The 22,549-nt window shown below is 32.2% G+C and overlaps 1 non-coding gene across 1 annotated transcript; it reads left to right on the top strand.

The window, feature by feature from the left end:
* The first annotated feature begins 1,553 nt into the window (after positions 1 to 1,553).
* LOC128280304 (small nucleolar RNA R71) lies at positions 1,554 to 1,660 on the top strand. The gene has a single exon (XR_008270484.1). It is a non-coding gene; the product is annotated as a small nucleolar RNA R71 (small nucleolar RNA).
* The last annotated feature ends 20,889 nt before the right edge of the window (positions 1,661 to 22,549 follow it).

Here is a 22,549-nt window from a genome sequence, read left to right as displayed (position 1 = left end):
GGAGAATCACTCCGAAAAATATCTATCCAAGGAGTTCTCACAAAAAGTGCTTAAGGACTTACCTTGCGTTGAGTATAACGGTTCCGACCCAGCTACTCGATGTCCTTGGCTTTGCCCTTGCTTGTTTCCCTTCTTTAACTTCTGGCTTAATAAATAAATAAACTAGTTTAATCATCTTGCTATACATTTATAATTCAATTACACATGCATATGTATATTTGTATATTCGCAACCCTCTTACTAATTACCCATTTAGTCGATTATATACATGATTGAAGGTAACATCACGAATGGGCATACTTATATATATATATATACATACCCGAATGTGCACCAAAAATTTGACTCAACATCACCTACATACTCACTTTGATGGCCGAATATATATATATATATATATATATATGTATAATGTCATCTATAACATCATCTAAACACCTAAATTCTTCTCATGCACACTTGATCGACTTTTTCCCAATCTAGCATAGCTTCACCTCCATTTGTGATATCATATAAATTTGCATGTTGCTACATTTCTTAAGTTCAATATCTTTATGCCCATTATAGCCACTCCCATAATCAAATTCTAAAAATCGGCAACATCCCCTTTCAACTATGTTAGCCGAATACTCATCCTCTTCTTAGTCCCAACTTCGGCACCTCCAACAAAATGACTTAACATCTTCACTTTCATGCTAACATAACAAGCGACTTAGTTCATCCATACAACTAACATGTTAATAGCATCAAGGTATTAACTAAAATTTTTAAGCTTCTTGTCAAATCCCAACTCTCCAACAACCCCAAATCCAACCATGGGATAGATAGAATTCAAACTAACAACCAAAAATATACATGAATTTAAAGGAATAACTTCAACATACCTCAACTTAGATACTAGTATGGCCGACTTCTCCAAAGCTTTTCTCTCTTCCTTTCATTTGTTTTTTTCGGCTAAAGGGTAGCAAGGATGAACACCCTTTTTTTTGTTCATTTTCTTATTATTAATCTTTATTTTTCCTCTATTTTAATTACTTACCAATATTAAATAATAATAACAACATAATCTTGGAAGAATGAAGCCATGCTTGGCCGGCCACTCAACATAGTTTGGGGCATTTTGACATGCAAACCCAACTTTTCATATTTCAATACTATTTGGTCCTTACTTATTTACCTATCAAATTTTCTAAGTCTTTCAACTAAATCCTTTCGAGCAAGATTCACATTCCTAAGATAAAAATTAAAACATCAAATTTTTATACAAGTACTACCACACATATAAGGTATGCAAATAAAATTTTAACTAAATTTTATGACTCGGTTTTGTGGTCCCGAAACCACATTCCGACTAGGGTCAAATTAGGGCTGTTACACGACTCATCTTCTTGACACTACTAGATTGGTTGGCCATTGGTAATTGTTGTTGGCAATCCTCTCAGTGATTTCATAAGCCTCATTATAAGACTTAGAAAGGAGAGCACCATTAGTAGAAGTGTCTATTACCATCCTCGTGTGGGCATTAAAACGTCTCAAGTTGGATGCAATGTGGGATTCTGTGATAAGGGCGCTTCCATAATAATTCTTTGTACCTTTCCCATGCCTCATACAAGGACTCATCATCCATTTGTTGGAAGACAGTGATCTTATTCCTCAACTTAGCATTCTGGTTAAGCGGGAAATACTTCATGAGAAATCTTTCTGCTAACTCCTGCCATATGGAAATTGAATTTGGTGGCAATGAGTTCAACCAAGCTCGAGCTCTGTCCCTTAGTGAATATGGGGACAGCTTTAATTGTAATGCATCTTTGGGTACTCCGGTTAAATTGAAAGAATCGCTCACCTCCATAAACAGTCTTAAGTACAGGTGAGAATCTTTCGTAGGCATTCCACTGAATTGGCCCACTGTCTGAAGCATTTGGAACATGACGGGCTTTAGCTCGAACTATTGTGCCTCAATTTCGGGTCTCTTAATACCCGAATTAAGATCATGAAACACTGGCATAGCATACTGTCTTAAAGCTCTATCCCTATCATCAGAAATAAGGATAGGATTTTGAGCAGGGTTTGCTCTGCTTCCTTGATTCGGATTTTCAAAGTTCATCTCTTCGGTCCTTCTCTGACTTGCTTGTCTTCTTTGCTGTCGAAAAGTTCGTTCAATCTCAAGGTCTACAGGGAGTAAATCAATAATTCGGTCAATAATCATAAACACTTGAAATAATCACAGAAAATTTAATTTAGTTAAAATTTGAATAGAAAAATAAACCAAAATCCAAAATTAACAAATTCACAAACAATGACTTTTTAAAACAATCCCCAGCAATTACGCCAAAAACTTGGAACGACGAAAATGTGCAAGTGTACATGATCGCAACAAGTAATAAAGTGACAAGTAAATGTCAAGTTATCGTACCCACAGGGACTGTGAAAAGAATTATTTATGAATGATATTTAAAACACTTTGGTGAAGAAAAATATTTTGTTTGAAGAGGGTGATTAAAAACTAAGATTTTAAACTAAGTAAACTAAATAAATAAATCTCAAATACACGATTTCAAAATACGATTTTAATCAAGATGACATAATTGTATTAGATTAATTACATTTCTTAACTTAGAATTATTAAACTCATGTTTATATTGTTACGAATAAATTCACGGCAACTCCGTAATTTGCTAACTTATGAACATACTTATTAAATCAAAAATAATCTCTTTTACATATCCCTATGTCAATTCAAACAATTAATTAAATCTAATAAGCACATAAAGACTACATGAGGTAACAAGGTATCCCTACCTTGAAACAATTTAATCACAATAATCTTGCAAGTTATGCAAGGCAAATGTATCGTCAGATACCATTGCTAATTTAACCTTCAGCTACCTTAGATGACTAAACATGCACTGATTAAGTGTTGTGTCCATTAATTACAATTTCAATCCGCTTAAATAATTAATTCATTAGCTACCTCACAATTGTAATGCAAGAATAACTTAGTTATGATTTTACTTAATCAAGCATCTTACTGAGGCCTATGGCAACATAAACACAATTTTAACAGTTTTAGCAAACGAAATGCAATCAACCTAATACGAATTAAATTTAAGCTAAATTGATTAAATTAACCATTCGAACAACATAAATATCCATATATATGATCATCATAACAACAACAAAAATTAAAGAGATAGAGAGCAAGAATCAAATCTGGTGTTTTTTCGTGGCTTGACTAGTTTGCTCCATTCTTCAGCTCAGACACTTTCCTATTCGGTACATACGTAAGATAAGCTTCACAACCCTTTCTCACTTACGTCTGAGCCGACATCAATGAAATCACAATAGGCAACTCACCCAACTCATCTGGTTCAATTCGAAGAATTTCATTATTTTGACATTTCAATCCAATAATATTTCGTCTACAATTCACTACGACATCATGTAGAGTCAACCAATCCATTCCCAGATCGAACTCATCAAACGGTAAAAGCATTAAGTCTGCCGGAATACAGTGACCCCGAATCATTAAAGGACAACTCTTGCAATCTTTATCAACTAAAACATATTTGCCTAAGGGTTCGACACTTTAATCACATATTTAGTAGACTCAATAGGCAAATTCTTACTAGATATCAAATTCATGCAAATATAGAAATGAATCCATCCCGGATCAATCAATGCAACTACATTAGTATCATAGAGAGAAAATGTACCAGTTATAACATCAGGGGATGACGCATCTTTGCGAGCATGAATAGCGTAGGTTCTAATAGGTACTCTGACCTTTGATCTAATAGTTAAATCTTTCATTTCAGCTCTGCTACTGTTTCCATTTCCAGTATTTCTCGGTGGCCTCTTTCTAGTGGCAATTTTGCCCGGTCTTGCATTCTGAAAATTATCTTTCTCAGCCATTTCAGGGCAATCTCAAATAAAGTGATCTGGGGAGCCACATTTAAAGCAAGCCTGATTATTCATTTTGCATTCACCGGATGTCGTCTACTACAGTGTTGACATTCAGGTCTATTAGACTTAGCATTACCAATGCTCGTTATTGACGTAGTTTGGGCCTTAGAACCCGAATATTGCTTCCCACGATCTCTGTTGGGATACCTAGCTGAAACATTCGATCGAGTATACGAATCCCTCAATTTCTTTGACGAATATTGAAATGACTTATTCATCGGCCTTTTTCTCAAATCTCTAGCCTCAAACTCAGCTTTTCTCTTTTCTTTGCTCAATCTTCGGCTTTGCAATCTCGGTTGACTAGCACAACAAATTTTTTCAACTCTAAAATCCCAACTAACAGTCTGATATCCTCATTCAACCCGTCTTCGAATCTCTTACACATGATGGCCTCGGTGGAAACACATTCCTAAGCACACTTACTGAGCCTAACAAACTCTCGCTCATATTCAGTTACAGACATATGGCCCTATTTCAACTCTAAAAACTCTTTACGTTTCTGATCAATGAACCATTGACTGATATATTTCTTTCTGAACTCATCTTGAAAAAATTACCAAGTAACTCTTTCTCTCGGTATTACGGATACAAGAGTATTCCACCACTGATATTCTGAGTCCCTCAGAAGTGATATAGCATATTTCATGCACTCATCCGGTGTGCAAGCCAAAATTCTGCTCTCTCGGGATCATTGTAAACATTGGCTCTAAATTATTTAGCCCTTTGCTTCTGAATCTTATTAATTGAAGGCTTGTTTAGTCTTAACAATTTCACATCTTGGGGAGCTACGGGAACCCGACCACAAAATGTAATCTACAAAACAAAGACAAAGCACAAGTAAGCTTACTTAAATCTTAGAAAGTTTGTTAAATCAAACGACAAATCTTACCAAATTTAACATAACAAATCAAATTATAAAATTAAATAACAAAGTTCCTATCTATCATAGCTCACAGCGGGTGAGTATTGTACAGTACATTAATTCAAATCATATTTCAGAGTCATCGTTTAGTAAGATCTCATTCCAGGGTATCACTCATTCGAGTTAACTTCGGAACTTTGACCGACTCACGATGCCACTCACACAAGCTACAGAGAATCCGCAACAGATGCAGGATCTTAAGCCATCGGTACGGTCTGTATCACTGGTACATAGTACCTGCTAAATAATCACTAGCTCAAGGCCTGATAGATAACACCAGCACAAAGCTCGATAAATACACTGGCACAAAGCCTGACAGATAACACTGGCTTAAGTCCTACTATTTAGAAACATCATGTGTTCACTATATTTATTTATTATTTATTCTCAAATCATTCAATAGTTAAGTTTAACATTGGATCTAATTATATAAACATGTAATAAATATGGAATCATTGTAACATAAAAGAAATATTACGAACGTACCTAACTAAACTGCAGCACGATAAGGTATAAGGATTATTTTGCAACTTCTTTATGCCTCGATTTTCAGCCTATACTTGATTTAGAATAATAATTTCATTCAATAAACTGATTTCCACATTAAAATTAACTCATTTTATGCAATTAAGTTATTTTTGACATTTTTACAAAATTGTTGTAACAGCCAAGTTTTAGCTAAATCGAAACAGTGGTTTTGAAACCACAAACCTAGGTCATAAAATTATTTTTAATATTATTTTTGGTGTTTATATCATGTGAATATGTATATGTGAAATTTTCGTGAAATAATTTTATTGTTTGAGTGTTTAATTTGGTAAAAGGACTAAATCGCGTAAAATACAAAAGTTGTATTCCACTTGTTAAAAGTGCTAATTGCCATGGCTTATTAAATGTGAGGTCCTTATGGTGTAATTAGACCATTATTAGTAGAATTTGACATGAATAACCAACCATTAAATGTTTTGTTAATGGTTTCATTAAGTTTAAAATTGTAAAATGACATATTAATGATAATTAAAATAAAACAAAAAGCCAATTCATGTTATCATCTTCTCCATAGCTGATTATAAGAAAGGAAATAGGGTTTTGAAAGCTTTTGATAGTTCACCCATTGATATTCAAGCATGTAAGACTGTTTTAGCTCGGTTTTTAATGATTTTTATGTTTTTGTGATCATTGTTTTGAGTACTAGCTAGCCTGTACCTTAATTTTTGAGTTTGTTAATGATTTTTAAAAATTCCATTGATGAATCCATGAGTTTGATGATGTTTTATGGTGAATTATGCAAGCTTGGTGTTTGATATACATGTTTTGTAAAGTGATTTTTGACAAAAATATCAATTAGGGGTTAAATTGAGAAAAGTGTAAACTGAGGGGTTAAATTGTGAAATAAATGAAAACTATGAGCTTTTAGGGACCTATAGAGAATATGGCTAACCATGGTCCATATTAAGTTTTGTGAATTTTGTGTATTTATGAAATAGGGACTAAATTGAATAAATGTGAAATTATAGGGATTAATGTGTAAAATGCCCCAAATTGGGTGCTTTGGATGAAATTGAATGAATTGAGGAATAAAAGAGTTAATTTTGAATTTATATAGATCTTGAAATAAATAAATCAGATTTATATCGGGGAAAACAAAAGTTATTGAATAATCGACCCCGTCCATTTATTCCGACTACGAGGTAAGTTCATATGCAAATAACGTCTTTACATTGAAGTATATATTTTTTATTAAGATTGTATTGTAATGAATGTTGAACGAGCAATTATGAGCAAGAATCGACAGAGTTATGATATCCAAAAGTCCCGTACGAACCTTAGGAATAGTATAGAATACAAATGTCATGACATTAGGTTACGAGATGTGATTACATGTAAGACCATGTATAGGACATTGGCATCATTAATCGATTTCATGTAAGACCCTGTTCAGGACAGTGGCATCAATATGTGATAACATGTAAGACCATATTTTGGATATGGCATTGTATGAGCTTATGTAATTTCTGAGTATCCTTAACAATTCCGAATGATTCAACGAGCAAAGTCAAGTCGCGAAAGAACATGTGAATGAGCAAAGTGACTCAGGTACGTACGAGATTCATACGAGTATTGAAAATAGAATTAATTGATGAATTCAATTATGAAATTGAATATGTGTACCACAAGAAAGGTTTGTGATCATATATGTGATTAACTATGCTTAACATATTTGAATTGATATGCAAATGTTCATATGATGGTTTTATTTGTATATGGCTTACTAAGCTTTTAAAGCTTACTTTGTGTGTTCTTTCTATGATTCATAGACTTTTGAAGCTAGCTCAGACATAGGGGATTATCGGGAACCATCATCACACTATCGGCTACTTGTTGGTACTTTTGGAGCTTTATATATACTGTCATGGCATTTATAGGCTGGTGAATTAATGATATGTTTTAAGTTGTGACTTTAGCCATGAGATTTGGCTTACTTTTGGTTGAATTGTTGGTATGTATTTGGTCATTTAAGTTGGTCTAAGTGATGTGTTTGAAAAGTGATTTATGTAATGTATATAATGCCTTATGTTTTGGCATTGTTTGCTATGGTTGTTGATATGATTAAATAGTTACTCGTTTGGTTAGTTATTAATGCTTGAGGAAAGGTAGATTATGGTATGATTTATAGATGAGAAATTGATATGTTTTTGAGGCATGAAATAGGTGATAAGTTGATGAATAAATGCATTGAAAATTTATGCAAGTTTGATGATTTGGCATAGTGAAATGGTATGTATTGGTTGTGGAATTGAGAAATTGAAATGGTTGTAAATAGATGGCATTAAATGTGTATGAATTGGAAGGTTTTTGGTTGCTTATATATGTGTTGAAATGATATCATTTTGATGGCTAGGTGTGCATGAGAAAAATGTGACAAATTGGCTTTGCAAATGGCCTATTTTTGTCCACACGGGCAGAGACGGGCATGTGTCTCAGCCGTGTGTGACACACGGTCATGTTAGACAGTCGTGTGTCCCCTGGGGTACCCTTCGAATTAAAGTCAGTATACCCTTCAGTTTTGACACGGCCTAGACTCACGGGCATGTCTACTAATCGTGTGTGGCACACGGGCTGGCACATAGGCGTGTGGTCAACCGTGTGACCCAAGTCAGTAACCCCCCTTAGATTTCACACGGGCATGTCCTCGGCCGTGTGGTGCAAGTCAGTATGTATGCCCTGTTTTCACACGGGCATGTTTGGTGCCGTGTGAGGCACACGGCCTATTGACACGAGCGTGTGACCCTTAAATGTTAGAAAATTTTCTAAGTTTTTCAAAGTTTGCATATGTTATCAGTTTAGTCCCGAACCACTTCTAAGTATGTTTTAAGGTCTCGTAGGACCTTATAAGGGACAAAATGATTGAGATGAATGGATTTTAGTTATGATTGCACAAATGTATGATATATGTTGTGATTGATTGGTAATGCCTCGTAACCCTATTCCGGCGACGGATACGGGTTAGGAGTGTTACAATTTCCCCCAATATTTTACTTTTCTGCAATTTAGTCCCTAACTCAAAACATGCAATTTAACCATTTTTATTCAAATTTAAGCTTAGCCAAATACTCAAGTGCCTTTCTACATCCCAATTTTGCAATTATTTCACATCAAGTACAAGTAACTTTGTCATTTTAACACTTTGGTCCTTAAACGTTAAAATAATCAAAAACTACTTTACAAAATTGTCCTATTTAACAACCAAACTTAATAATTCATCATAAAATTCCAAGAATATACAAAAATCATCAATCGCATAATCCAAAACATTTAACAGTTTTACAAATTAGTCATTGGATTAGCTAGATCGAGCTAATACAAACTCAAAAACATAAAAATTACTAAAAAACAGGCGAGACTTACTCACCTTATCAAATAACTCAAGCTTGGTCGAAGCTTCCATGGCTAGCTATGGTGTTTCGGTTCTTTCCCCATGAAGAAGAAAGGAAATAATAATTTCATCTTTTAATTTATGTATTTTAACTTACTTTTTTAATTATTTACTAAATTAACCATTAAATATAACTTATGAAATTACTAAATCATGTCTATATTTGTCCATAAAATGAGATTATGGCATAATTACCATCTAAAGAGGGTTTAATTGCACAATTGGTCCTTTAATTATTTTTAATTATTGATTAATTAAACTTTATTTCAATTTAATCCTAAACTAATTAGGACTAAATGAACAAATAGTCCAAAAGTTAGAGGATTTAATCATGTCACCACCGCTTGGAATTTTTGACCTTGTTCTAATCACCATTTTGGTCCCTTTAGCATTTTAAATCTATAGCAGTTAACTTTTACCTCTTTTACAATTTACTCCTTTACCTAAATTAAGTAATCAATCATCAAAATTATCGGACCAAACTTCAATTCACCTATAATACGACTTTGTAATTATTTAATAAAAATATTTACAGTTTTAAATTACAGAAACGAGGTCCTAAATATCTCATTTTCAATAACCACTTGACTTTTGAACCGAACCACATATACTAACTTTTAATTCAATTGGTTAAAATTCCTCAAATCAAAATTCATTATAAAATTATTATTGACTCGTATAATTTAAATACTAATTATATAAATTTACTCATCGAATTTGTGGTCCTGAATCCACTATTTCCAACACAACTGAAAAATAGGTTGTTAATGAAACCATGTTTTTACTCAAAATCCACCATTAACAACCCAATTTTTGGCTTTTGTTCAAAACATACAATTTAATGGCTAATAATTCTGTTTTAAAGAATTGATAACCTTAAAAACTAATTAGAATTTGAATCGTTTCCTTAGACAATTAAAATCCAAGTGTTTAATCGAAAACTCAAAAAACCCAAAAGCTTGACAATGGAGAAAAATGTGGTGTTTTTGGGTGTTTCTCTTAACTTCTATGGGGTTTATGACTAGGAGGATGATAGAAATAAAATGAATAGAGTTTGGGAATCAAAACTTAAACGAGAAAAGTTTGGGAAAGCAAAGGACGACTACCACAAAGGATGGGAGAAATCTATCATGTGTTTTATAAAGATGAATGGGGAGAATAGGTTAATTTTAAAACTTTGGTATTATTGTTTCATAACTACTCTTAATTTTAACCCTTTTACAAAACAGTCCTTATTTCAAATTTGATAATCTTTTAAACACTTTTTTTTCAAAAATTGACTTAATTTTTCTAAAAATCATAATCGAAAACATTACTAATATACCATGTCGCAAAAATTTTGAACACTCTAAGGTTAAAATTTCTAAAATACCCCTAAAACTTCTGGCCCTATTTTAGGGTGTTACAAAAATCACTAAAAACGGGTATCAAATCCATACCATGCATTCAAAGCAAGCTTGGCCTAAGGTTTTTCTCTTCTCTAATGGTGCTCGGCTGGGTTTTAGGGAAAGGAAGAAGATGATAATACTTATACCCATTTTGTTTGTTTAATATCATTTAATTAATAAATTACAAATTTTCCCTTTTTAAAATTAGCCAAATTTCATGCTTTTAATCATCCAAAACCATCCATTATGTCCCTAATTGGTATATTTAAATCCATGACTTTAAAATTTCTTAACCATTTTATCCTTTTAACTAATAGAATTCAACTTTTACAACCGTTTATGATTTTGTCCTCTTCAATTAATTAAATATATAAACATTAAAATTTCTTAACTAAATTTTAATTAACTAAATTTTAATATGACCCTAATAACACTCCGTAAATATTTAATATAATATTTTCAAGCTCGGCTTATAAAAACGACGTCCCAATACCTCATTTTCTAAAACCACTTGATTTCATGGACATACCACTTGAACTTAACTACTCATTTAAATAACATAAATTATCATATCAAATTTTATTATAATAATATATCTAACTCGTAAATATTAAATAGTAATATTTACGAACTCACTTGTCGATTTGTGGCCCCAAATCACTGTTCTAACTTCAATTGAAAACGATCTGTTACAATATATAAACCTAAAAATTAATATTCTAAACAACATAATAATTAACTATTTAAATTTAAATAATTTAATAAATTTACTTACCATTTTTAATTGAACGCCAGAGATATGATTGTCATCCAAATGAAAAAATTGATTTGCCATTTAAAATTTATAAGAAAAGAATAAAATCGAAGAGAATTCAAAAATAAGAATTTAAAAATTTATTTGAGGATTGAGGATTGAGGATTGAAAATTCGAAATTGAAAATTAAAATTTGAAGATTGAAAATATAAAATTGGAAATTGGGGATTGAAGAATGAGTATGGAGTATTTGGGAGAAAAGAATGAATGCTTGATATATAGGAATTATTATGGCTGTTGGACCCTACTAGCCTTTGGAAGAGTTATCATTGGAATAGTATCGTTAAAGGAAAACTCATCCTATAAGGCGTTTTCACTGATGTGGCAGTAAAAATGTGTCTTGTAGGATGTCTTTTCCTACGTGGCGCATTTTCATTGATGTGGAGGTGAAAACTCGCCATGTATAATGCGTTTTTTATTTTCTCTCTAAAATTAACATAGATCAATAAATTTTAAGAAAAACAGCCTAATTTTTAAATATTTTTTCAGCAATTTCATATAAATTAGCTGATTTAGTAAGCTACAACAATCTCATCAAAATTTAAAAAAAATCAATAAAATTTCATTAAAGAAAAAAGAAGAAGAAAAGAAATAAAATTTTGAAAGAAAGAAAAATAAAAAAATTGTGCGATAAAACATATTCCAATTAAATTAAAAAAAACTGAAAATGATATCTTTAGTCATTTTATAGAATGTATTGATTAAGAAATTAATATATATATATATATATATATTAGTTTTAATATTTATTAAAAACTTTTTGCAAATCTACTTCTAATTTTTTTTATTTTTAATAAAAGAAAATTAAATTAGGAAGAAAATATTATCCAATTTTTTCACCATTCCTTGTAATTGCATGGTAAAAAGAAAAAAAATAGAAAGTTTGAGTGTTGTGTTTTTATTTTAGTGAAATAGATTAAATCATAAAGTTAAGGCTTAAATTTATTCTATATGATATAAAGGCTAAAAACATTTTAATTCTCATGGTTTTTATTTTACAAGTTTTCATTATAGATGTCACCAATATGTTATAATTATAATAATAATAATAATAATAATAATAATAATAATAATAATAATTAAAAATATCAATTGAATGAGATTAAGTAAAATTCAAATATAAAAATATTAGTCAACCATATAAAATACTCATCAATTGTTAGAAATGTGACACAAATTCATGATAAAATAAAATACAAGTGGTAAAATATAAGTGTGCAGGAGAAGTTCGAATAGAAGTATACTTCCTCTGTTTAATGTTGATTTAAATAAGATGTTTTAACCTTACTACATTACTTCTATTTTATTTTGATTAGAATATGGTTTTACACACCTATAAATAGACATAGTCCACTCCTCTTGTAATCATTCGAATTCAACATATTGAATATCTTCTCATCTGCCCGTGATGTTTTCCCAAAAGGATTTCCATTTAAAAATATGTTTGTTCTTTATTTTTCTTTCTCTTTTCTTTGCAATACATTGTCATTATCGACGTTCTATTTTTTCACATCAATAGATTTCACAAAAAAAAAATTTCAATCTTTCAACAAATTCAAAATAAACTAAAAAAAATATCATCTCCTACATTAAACAACAAAATTCTTCAAAAAAGGATTTCACAACAAAATCATCTCATACTAAGTATATAAAATGGAAGTTTAATACAAGCATACATATGAAGTTGTTTTCGAGAAGTTTTTAGAGATTTTGTCCTTTCTTATTATCCCTTTCTCTTGTTTGTTATATATATTCTTTACTTTTTATTATTTATTATTTTTCTACTTTAAATTTAAGTTGCTAACTTTACATTAATCGTAGTTTAAAGTTAGTAAACTTTAACAATTTTTATTATTTATGACTACAAATGGAAAAAAAATAGTAATTTTATATTTTCTTTAACATTAACTATGCACCAACCAATGCATAATATTTTGACCGATGCGATCAAAATTGGGTGAAATGAGATGATGCAATATGTATCGCTACAATTTTAGCTAATGCAGAAAATAGAATTAATTTTTCTAATTTATTACTTGAACGATACACGTCGATTGAGATAATTGAAACTGATTAGAAATCGACTACTTTAATAAATACCCTGGTACAATTTCCTTTTTGGTTCTCTACACTTTCAACTTTCTTACTAGCTTAAGTTATCTTGCTCCTTTACTTTAACTACAAACTTCAATGCCACCTTTAGCCTCAAAGCCTAATTCATTTACCATTAGAGTTATCTTCAAGATGAATTCATTATTAAAAGGACATCAAAACTTTATTTAAAAAATAACTTTAAGTGACTTAATTAATATTTGAGGGGGCTTGCACACAAATATTTAGCTTAAAATAAGGTTTGGATAAAAATTAAGTATATTTAAAATGTAAGTTGAGCTTAAGTATATTTAAAATGTAAGTTGGGCTTGGACTCTAACCACAAGGTCTGAGCTTGACACTACCTTTTTATTTTATAATATGTTATTTTTTATTTTTATATATTATGTAATTTATATTGTATAAAACTATATATATAACATTATAATGTGAATATTAAAAAATATATTAACTTGTTTATGTTTAAAAAATTGAATAATTTCTTTGTCTAAGCACGTCTTAGGGTTTTTTTTTTCTTTTTCTCCATCAATCTGTTTAAAAAAAATGAATAAAAGAAGGTTTTTGTTAAAAAAACTTTAGAGTTTCAAATCATCTCAGAAGAAATGATTTATCAAAACAAAGACAATGGAAAAGGATCTAGTAAGACTTAATATCACCGATGAGGAGGTAGAACCAGTTCAGGGGCAAGAAGAGGACGATGAAAGTGAAGAAGAATACAATTTTTTGTCTAGTGGGAAGAGTATTAACAGATAGCGTCGTACACTTTCCCTCCATGAAAGACATCTTAACAGAGTTATGGCGTCCGTTAGAAAGGGTTTGAATAATGAAAATTGAAGACAAAAGAGTGTTATTTCATTTCTATAATGAGATAGATCTGAAAAGGGTTTTGGATGGCATACCCTGGTTTTTCAATATGCATCTAATTATTTTTCACCAATTAATGAAGGGAGAGGATTCGGTACAAGTTCCCCTTTATCATATAAATTTTTGGGTACAAATCCATAGTTTGCCATTGGGATTCATGTCAGAAGGGATGGTATAACAGCTTAGAAATTTTATTGGTGATTTTATAGATTATGATGTTGTGGCAATAACTAGAGGGATTAGAAAATTCATGCTCATAAGGGTGAGATTGGATGTTCGTCTCCTATTGAAAAGGAAGAAGCGTATAATTTATGGAAAGGATAATTCTACGTATGCGATTTTGGGTCATACAGTCATGTCATAGGCCGTGTCCCGACCATGTAGGTATTTGATGTTGGGTCACACGGTCATGTCGCAGGCCGTGTGCCAAATCGTACTCAAAAATGTTTTGGGAGATACAACCACATCGCAGACCGAGTCTTAGGCCATGTGAAACTTGCACCTAAAAATAAAAATGACACATGGCCGTGTGACAGCTCGTGTCCCAAGCCGTGTGTACCAAAATTAACCCCTAAAACAAGCCATTTTCATGTCTAATCTTGCCCAACAAGAAACACCATACACACACATTCACATCACCAAAACACTTACTAAACATACTCCAAACATGTTAAATCAATCAACCTATGAATTCTAACCAATATGTCATTCAAAGGCACCTTAATTCAAGACAATTTAACATTACATTATAACCTAAATTCTGATTTCCACAACTACCAACCATTCAACATTTCATACACTTAAAAGACATATCATTAGGTATGCATTCACATACCATCCAAAAGTGACCAAAAGCACATTCTTAACAGGCATTACAAATTCATCATCTTAAACTCAAATGACATGATCAAACCAAGTGAGCCTATACATTAAGTCTTATACATTCCATTTATAACCCAAGCCAAAATATTCAAAAAGCTACCAAAATGAATTCTGGATAGTGTGATAAGACTCCGATAAGGTTCCAATCGGTCGAGCTTCTGGTAGGCTACAAAACAAAATAAACGCAATTACGTAAGCATTATTTGCTTAGTAAGCTCTCATAAGATTAACTTCAACTTACCAAACATCAATTGATAAACCATTCAACCAAGTTCATTTCAATATTAAAAACATTATACTTTCCTATCCACCATAATCCACATAGTTAATAACCAACATGTAAACATAACATTTATGTGACATAGAATACAGTAGGAAATGAATTTCCATAATTCATTTTTCCATCACATAATAAATTCTCATCATTAACATTTCATAAGGTCATGAACAACAATCAATTGTATACATGCCTTTATTCAACTTTTACTTACCCGTTGAACTTAATAAAACCACAACAGTTACATGTAATAATATTTCCAAAACACATTAAAGTTACTTGATTCACTACACCAGCACGAATTTTACTGCTCAAGGCCTTTTACATACTTAGGCATGAAGCCTGCTAGGTTCAAAACCCTATACAATGTCTCTAATACAACTCAATTTCCATCAATCAACAAAATGTAATCACAAACACATTGACTAATAAGGTAGAACAAATGGAAAGGAATTTAATATAATAATATGTATAATATGAGCTTACCTCGATAACTATGGTTACAAAAATAGAGTCGAATTGTAACAGCCCGATTTTGGCCTATAGGAACAGTGGTTTTGGGACCACAAATTCGACGTAAGAAAATTTATTTTTATTATATTTTTATGGTCTACAATTTCACAAAATGATTTCATGAAAATTTTGTTCGAAAATTTTAACGTTTGGCCACTCAATTTAGTCAAAAGGACTAAATTGTAAAAAGTGCAAAAGTTGAGTTCTACATGCTAGAGGTGTCCAATTGTTATGAAATTTTAAATTGGAGGTCCTTAAATGGTAATTAGACCATTGGATAATTTTTTGGAAAAAAATGGACATGAAATAGGTGAAATAGAATATTTTTAAGTTAGGGACATTTTGGTCATTTATTAATTAAAAGAATTAAAAAGCCAAAATCAAAGCAAAATTGTGTCCATCTTCAAGCTATGGCCGAATTTCACAAGGGGAAACTATGGTTTCAAGCTTCCAAGATCGATTGTAAGTCTGTTCTAGCCTCGTTTTTAATGTTCTTTACATTTTTTAGATCTTCGTAGCTCGATTTAGCTATTTCCACCATTATTTTAGCGAGGGTTTGTGTTAAAAAATTTACCCATGGATGAAATGCATGTTTTTTTATGTTTAATGGTAGAATATGAATGCTCATTGTGTAATAAACACTTTTACTAAGTGATTTTCTGTGAAATTGTCAAAAAGGACTAGTTTGTAAAAAGTTGTAAAATGTGTGTAAGTGTGTGAATAAATGGAAATTGTGGACTGCTATAGTTATGAAAATGGTTCGTCTAGGATTAAAATACAAGGAAATTGAATAAAAATCATTTTACGAGCCTAGGGGTAAAAGTGTAAATATGATAAAGTTTAGGGGAAAAACTGTAAATTTTTCAAAAATGTGAATTTAGGATAATTTGAGTAGCAATATGAATAAATGAGTTAAATGTGTTTTTATAGATAAAGGAAAACGAGATTCGGACTTAGAACAAGAGGAAAACAAAGAATATGACGAATAAGTCCTTTTCACCGATTGTGCTATCGAGGTAAGTTTGTATGTAAATAATATATCGTTTTTACTTATGTTATAATATTTTGTTATTATATGAGAGGTGGTTGCATATTGAATGATCATTTGATGTAAATCATGAATTGAAATTGATTATGGATGAATTGGTAAAATGTTGAAAAGTGAGGAATTTTCCGGTTGGACCTTCGGAATAGAAAAGATACGAATGATCTATTGTGAGAACACATGTGTAGTACTATGTGTTTAAAATGGTTTTCGGTCATGTGTGTAGTACTAAGTGTAGGCAACTACGTGTACTAGATGGTTAGGTCCCATGTGTAGTACTAAGTGCAAGCTGCTATGCGTACCTGATAGCTTCGATCACATGTGTGGTACTAAGTGCAGGCCACTATGTGTAAAATATATATTGGGTCACAATTGTGGTACTATGTGAATGTCACTTTGTGAAGAAGGTAGCTTTGACCACAAGGTTGGTACTATGTGCAGACCGTCGGGCATCCGTTATTATTTCGATGTGTTCAACGGGAAATGACTAGGTGTAATTGAATATGACTATGTGATGAATAAGTGAAGGTTCATGTGTGTAAACTTACGAGCAACATTCTTGATATGTGATCGAACTTTGGTAAGATTGATATGGAATAAGTGTTACAATGAAAGTTACTACAAAGAAAACATGAAATAGTGAAATTTAGTAATAAAATAGTTTTGGACAGCAGCAGTTGTGTGACTTTGAAAAATCACAAAAAATGATTGAAATTTAATTAGAAATTGAATAAGATATGAAATAAAATATTATTGAGTCTATTTTCATATAAAGGAAATGATGTAAGTAAAAGAATTTCATATTATGAGATTTTTGAATTTTTGTGAGACAGAGTCAGAATGATTTAGGAATCCCCAGTTATGATTTTGGAAAATCATTAAAAATTGTAAACAAATAATTATGGGTTATAATTTATATTATTAAAATCCTTAATGAGTATATGTTTGAAAGAAAAAAACGAGAACATTATCCAAATCTTTCACAAAGAGATAATTAATTTTTAGTGCATAGGGGTCAGAACTATCAGATAGCAAAATAGGGGTGAATTTAAAGAATAAAATGTACTATTTGGGTGAACCAAAAATTATGGAAATTTTATGGTAATAAGATATATGAGCCTAGTTTCAAGGAAAATTAGCGGATCTTAATTTTGAGTCCTGTAGCTCAAGATATAAATAATTTAGTGACTGTGACTCGAGTAGACAGCTTGAGATAAACATGAATAAATAGTGGAACTATATGCAATTATGATTGTATTATCTTGAGAACATATTGTGAAGATTTATAAAAGCATGTTAATAGATCAATTATAATTTACATACCTACTTACTAAGTGATAATGCTTACCCCCTGTCCTTTCCTTTTTCCTATAGTGTCACAGATGCTAGCTCGAGTTGGAGGTCGTCAGAGATTCTATCACACTAACAAGTTATTGATAGGTATAGTATTAACTATCTTCAAGTATTTTTAAGTCTATGGCATGTATAGGGACTTGATTATGTGTATATGTTATTATGAGTTGGCCTAAAATGTTGGCCTATAATATTTGATAGTTCATTTTGTATAAAGCCATTGAGGATGGCTATTAAGTTATATGTTTATGATGCTGTATTTTGTAGATGTGCAAGCTTGCATGACTTGGTTGAATAAGTGTGTGATGAATAATTATGGAAAGTGAAGCATGTGAATATTGTGTGAAGAACACAGCCTTGGATACGGGCGTATACCCCTATTTTCATGAAATTTTATAATGTTTTCCAAAGTTCACTGTTTAGTCCCAGACCACTTCCAAAGTATGTATTGGGCCTCGTAGGCCCGTATAAGGGACGATATGCATGTGTATGAATGATTTTAAATTGAATGAAGTTTTATGACTTGGTTTAATACGTTTACATGTAACACCCCTTACCCAAGTCTGAGGTAGGGACTGGGCACAAGGCATTACCATACTTAATCACATGCATACAACCGTTTCCGAGTCACCAAGACTTGATCAAATTTAAAACTCTTTCGAACTTTGTTTAAACACCTTAATGTGGACCTACGAGGCCTCAAAATTTCATTGGAAACCATTTGGAACCAACTCGGGTCCTTAAACTGACTAAATAAAAATAACTCTTGAAACAGGGCATACGCCCGTGTGGTCATTATAACATGGTTGCGCTAATTTCCCGTGTGACACACACGGCTTAAGCATCTAGGGACACGCCCATGTCCCATGCCCATGTGAATTAAATTCTAAATTCGAACCTACAAGGGTTTTCACACGGCCTGATACACGCCCGTGTCTATGGCTTGTGTCCCTCACAAGGCCATGACATGCCTCTGTCTTAGCCTATGTCTAGAAACCTTGACATTCTATTTCTGACGTCAACACCTAATTTAAGGCACACGGCCAAGGCACATGCCCGTGGCCAGAGGCCGTGTCCTCCATACGGTTGAGACACAAGACCGTGTCTCTGCCTATGTGTTTACTACCATGCATTCTGACTTACAAATTTTATGTATAGGGGACACACGGCCAAACGACATGCCCACGGGGCTGACTGTGTGTCACACACGGCCTAGACACACGCCCGTGTGTCTACCCGTGTGGACAATATAAGGCTATCTACCAAGCCCTTTCCACCCTAAAACAAAATCTAACATCAACCAACATATCAAAGATTAACTTAATATGATTTCTCAACTAAACAACCATAGTTAAGACCCATATACATTACGTATATTCAACCATGCCAACAATTTCACATTCATGAAAGGCTAGCTTGCATTCACATAATAACTTTCAATATTAGCCATTTTCCATGGCCTTATACAAAATGAATCAAATGTTAAAGTAAGCCAACATATTGGCCAATTAACAATGACACAAAACTCAAAAATCAGAATCCTATACATGCTATAATCAAAATAAAAGATCTAACTATTCCAAGTGCTTCGATTGATAGTGTGATCAATGCCTCCGACGTCTGTTGATCCACGAGCTAATTAGGCAGCACTATAAGAAAATAGAAAGAAATGGGGTAAGCATAAAGCTTAGTAACTTGTATAATAATAAACAACAACTACTTGTCATAAAGCAATATGCTCATAACCTTTCATAGTTTATTCATGAGTACCATAAATAAATGTAAGTACAACTTACTCATCACCATCTAATACAACTCATATTGCATACATTGAGCCCATATCTCATACATTTCAATTAGGTACCTGTACCACTAATCACATGATCATAACTTTTCTCATTCCAATATAAATCATAAACCTTTTGTTGAACCATTTGGAATACTACCGAATACTCAATAGCCCTAACATGGGTTAAGATGCCGACGCCATGTCCCAGACATGGTCTTACACTGGCTTTCATATAACGAGGCCGATGCCATGTCCCAGACAGGTCTTACACTGGCTCTCATCTATCAATGTTGATGCCATGTCGCAGATAGGTCTTACACTGACACACCACAAGCTAACGCCATGTTCCAGACAGGTCTTACACTAGCTTGTATATCTCGAGGCCGATGCATGTCCCAGACATGTCTTACACTAGCTCTTGTCTCAATGTCGATGCATGTCCCAAACATGTCTTATACTGGCTTAAATATCTCGAGGCTGATGCATGTCCTAGACGTGTCTTACACTGGCTCTCATGCTGTGGCTGATGCATGTCCTAAACATGTCTTACACTAGCACACATATCACCCATTATCGCGGTACAAATATCCAAGTCTATTCAAAATGTTCAACGAAAGTCTTTACTACGTAAATTTCTCAACATCTATTCTCATATTCAAAATCAAGACAATTTAGGTCATATCAACTCAATTACACATCATATAGATACAGTTGTATTATTAACATACAACTTACCTCGGTATTCAAAATATGGCTACTATTTCGGCTTAGTCCACTAACTTTGCTTTTCCTCAGTCTAGGCTTGAGTTTTGTAATTCTTGATCTATAATGATGAAAATTCACACATTTAATCATTTTATTAATATAGGTACTCAACAATTCATAATTGGGAAAAATGACTATTTTGCCCTTAGACTTTCACAAAATGACCATTTTACCCCTAGACTTGAAAATCAATTTTTATCGAATTTCCTTGTTAGCCTAGCCTAATCGACCATTTATTACTCTTATGACAACCCCAAATTCCTAATATTTCACAACATTATTATCTATTTTAAATCTTTACAAAATGGTCCTATTAGGGTTTTCATGAGAAGTCCCTTCACAAAAGTTGCTTATTTCACAACCATGATTCATTTTATTCCATAAAATTTCAGAAAACAACATGAACACTCTCATGTTAAAACCCTATACTTTCAATCATTTTACAAAATAGTCCCCTCATTTGAAAGCTCATGCAACAAGGGTTCTAAAAATACAAAAATCATCAAGAAATACCCTCAAAATCACTTACTTGAGAGGGTTCTTGAATTTTTAAAGCTTTCAAACCCCAAAAATGGCTGAATTTTTGGTTGAGAAGAAATGGTGAAAAGGGATGATATCATTTTTCTTTTCTTTTATTTCTATTTTAGTCAAATAAGCTACCAAAACCCACCTAATTTGACTTTTTGACCATTCTTGTCCCCATGGCCAGCCAAGCACTCTTTTTAGGGTCTATTTGCCCTTTAAAGACCCCAAATTTTGGTTCTCTAGCTATTTGACACCCTTAGCTATCAAAATAGGACTTTTGCACTTTATGCGATTTAGTCCTTTTTCACGATTAAGCTCTCAAACGCTAAAATTAATTCACCAAAATTTTCATGCACCTTTATAATCATGTCATCACACATAAAATAATATTAAAATAATTTATATGGCTTTGAAATAGTGGTTTTGTAACCACTATTCTGACTAGCCCCAAAATCGGGTTGTTACATTACAAGCGTATGTGTTCTGGTAATGCCTCGTACCCTATCCCGGTGTTGAATACGGGTAAAGGGTGTTACAAAAATGCTAGTCCAAAGCTTTATCTTTTCCCTAATTTAAGTTTGATTTTTGTGTATCTTGATCATGCATGGAAATATAGGTTGGTCGAAGCTTTCTCTTCTTTTTAATGGTGTTTCAATTTTGAAATGGAAAAATAAAGAAGATGATAAAATTTTTACCTTTTGTTTTGTTTAACATTTGATTTGATTATTAATTTACAAAATTAACCTTTAATATCTATTGAAATTTCACTAAAACCTATCCATAAACATCCACTAACATGTAATATGGTATAGTTACAACCTAAGTCCACTAGCTTTCTTTTCCATAGTCGTCTAACCACTTTAACTAATAGAAACCAAGTTTTATATCTTTTACAACTTAGCCCTTTTTGCTTAATTAACTATTTAAACACTAAAATTTCCTAACAAAAAATTTAATACAACCTTAAAATAACCCTATAGATATTAAATAAATATTAAAATATTTAATCCCTCATCAGAATTGTGGTCCCGAAACCATTGTTTTATACACCACTGAAAATGGGTTGTTACACAAACTGAGAGGAGGAGGCAAGACAGGAATGGACATGGATAAAGAGAGTGGAGGCTTGTGTTAAAGGTTTACAAGCTTTTATGGATCCTCTATGGAGGATTTGAGTAAAGACTCGTGGAATTTACTAAGACAATTAAGGGAGAATAGTCGTTTGCCATGGTTGGTAATAGGCAAATTTAATGAAGTGATGTTTTCTTTTGAGAAAAAGGGGGGACGTATACGAGGAGATAGACAAATGTCTTGTAACACCCCTAACTTGTACTCGTCGTCGAAACAGGGTTTCGAAGCATTACCAAAACATTCAAAACATTTTTCCATTAAACTATGTA

Source organism: Gossypium arboreum, chromosome 8 (assembly GCF_025698485.1).
Source record: "Gossypium arboreum isolate Shixiya-1 chromosome 8, ASM2569848v2, whole genome shotgun sequence".
Taxonomy (NCBI): Eukaryota; Viridiplantae; Streptophyta; class Magnoliopsida; order Malvales; family Malvaceae; genus Gossypium; species Gossypium arboreum.
The sequence above is the reverse complement of the archived record's forward strand: the minus strand, read 5'-3'. Positions and strand labels throughout refer to the sequence as shown.